Source organism: Pan troglodytes, chromosome 20, assembly GCF_028858775.2.
Source record: "Pan troglodytes isolate AG18354 chromosome 20, NHGRI_mPanTro3-v2.0_pri, whole genome shotgun sequence".
Taxonomy (NCBI): domain Eukaryota; kingdom Metazoa; phylum Chordata; class Mammalia; order Primates; family Hominidae; genus Pan; species Pan troglodytes.
The window spans coordinates 40,988,454-40,990,902 of NC_072418.2; positions in this window are offsets into that span (position 1 = coordinate 40,988,454).

Here is a 2,449-nt window from a genome sequence, read left to right on the forward strand (position 1 = left end):
TAGCGCCCCCCAGGCGCTGCCTTAGTCCGTCTCTACGGGGAGTGGCGACCAGAGGACTGGGTTTTCCCCGTGCAGCTGTGCCCCGCGTTGGGGAAACTGACTTTTCAGGTAAGATCCCTTCCAAGTTCCATGGATTTCGCCTTTCCCTTTAACCTGTTCCCCAGCGTCCTCTGGTGATAGCAGATGAGGGTGATGACAGGAATACTAAAGTTCCCCATCTGCCTCGTGTTGGAAGTCTCCATGGTGTTCACCTCCCCAATGTTGCCTGCAAGTAGATAGGAGCAGAGATGGTACTTGGGGAGGTGACCGGAACTATGGCTCATAACATACAGGGCGTTGGGAACTACGGCTCCTAACATACAACTCTCAGTGTGCCCCGTCTGTAGCTCCCTGTATTTCGTCTCTCCCTCCCCCTCAAAGTTCCCAAAGAGAAAAGGTGGAGGCGACAGGTGGATTGCAGCTCTCAGGAGATCCTGTGGGAAGAGGGAGCCTTCCCAGCAGGCGCCAGGCGGTGGCTTCCGCTCCCCAAGTAGCCAAGCTGCACCCCGGCCCACATGTGGCTGGAGAAAAGTGCACTGCCACCCTGCTCCCGCTTTCAAGTTATAACCACGAACCTCAAGTAGTTCTTAGTGCTCCCCCGCAGACACGCTGTTTAGGGTTTTGTTGTGTTTTTAGTCCATTCACTGCCAAACACAACTTTTCAAACCAACCGCACACTCCCATTGCCTCCCTCTAGGCTAATAAGTGCTTCTTCACTGAGAAAATCAAAGCTATCAGATGAGATTCTCTACAGACTCCCAGCACCATGCCTACCTATCTGCATCTCTGCTCATATACACTGCCTCTCCTCTCTTGCCGCAAATGAACTAACCGTGTTCTTATCTAAAGTCCATTCAGCAATTAGGCACTAGATTCCACCCCCTTTTATCTGTCCAGTTTTTGTTTGTTTGTTTAGACGGAGTCTTGCTCTGTAGCCCAGGCTGGAGTGCAGTGGTGCGATCTCGGCTCACTGCAACCTCTGCTTCCCGGGTTCAAGTGATCCTCCCACCTCAGCCTCCAGAGTAGCTGGGACTACAGGCATGTGCCACCACACCCAGCTAACTTTTGTATTTTTAGTAGAAACGTGGTTTCACCATGTTGGCCAGGCTGGTCTCAAACTCCTGACCTCAAGTGGTCCACCTGCCTCGGCCTCCCAAAGTGCTGGGATTACAGGTGTGAGCCAGCATGCCCAGCCAAAAGCAGGAGTTCTGTCCAGTTCTTGACTCCAGCAATTCCCTCACCTTGAAAACAAACAACACACACACACACACACACACACACACACACACACACACACTTTAAAAAATTCCCCTACTCCCATCAACCACTGCTCCATTCCAGGCAGAACTCATAGAAAGTATTATCTATATTTCCTGCCTCTAATTTCTCTTTTCTTGTCCTCTATTGAACCCATTCCAATTACACTTCAGCATCTGTCACTACCAGAACTGTCCTTGTCAAGGTTACCAACAATCATCTTGCTAAATTTAATGATTTTCGATTGTTATTCTACCTGACCTGTTGGCAGCACTTAACACAAATAATCACCCCCTCCTCCTTAATACACTTTCTTCACTTAGTTTCCTTGACATCACGCATTCTTGGTTTTCTTTCTACCTCATTAGCCTCTCCTTCTCCATCTTCTGTACTGATTCTTCCACTTTTCTTTAACCTGTTAATATCGATGCTCCTCCGAACTCAATCGTTGTTCCTCTTCCTTATCCACACTCCCTTGGTCATCTCATCCAGTCTCATGGCTTTAGGTATCTTCTCATCTGGGGTTCATAATATGGCCTTGTTACTTTTTTTTTTTTTTTTGAGACACAGTCTTCACTCTGTCACCCAGGCTGGAGTGCAGTGGTGCAATCTCAGCTCAACGCAACCTCCTCCTCCCAGGTTCAAGCAATTCTGCCTCAGCCTCCCAAGTAGCTGAGATTACAAGCGCCCGCCACCACGCCTGGCTAATTTTTGTATTTTCAGTAGAGACGGGGTTTCACCATGTTGGCCACACGGGTCTCGAACCCCTGACCTTCAGTGATCCGCCCGCCTCGGCTTCCCAAAGTGCTGGGATTACAGGTGTTAGCCATCGCGCCCAGCCTACTTTCTGATCTCATTTTCTGTTACTCTCCTCTTCACTCAATTTGCTGCAGGTATACTGGCGTTTTTGCTGTTCTTCAAACCTGCCAGGCACCTCATTGGTATCAATGTTTGCCACATTTATAACTCTAGCTCATACCTTTCCCCTCAACTCCAGAGTCATATATCCAATTGCCTATTAGACAAAGTAAACATCTAATAGGCCTCTTAATCTCGATTTGTCCAAAACTGAATTTATGAGTTCCTAATCTTCCTTCCAGTATCCACTTCCTTGTTAATCTGCCCCAACTCGATTGTACCTCCAACCTTCCAA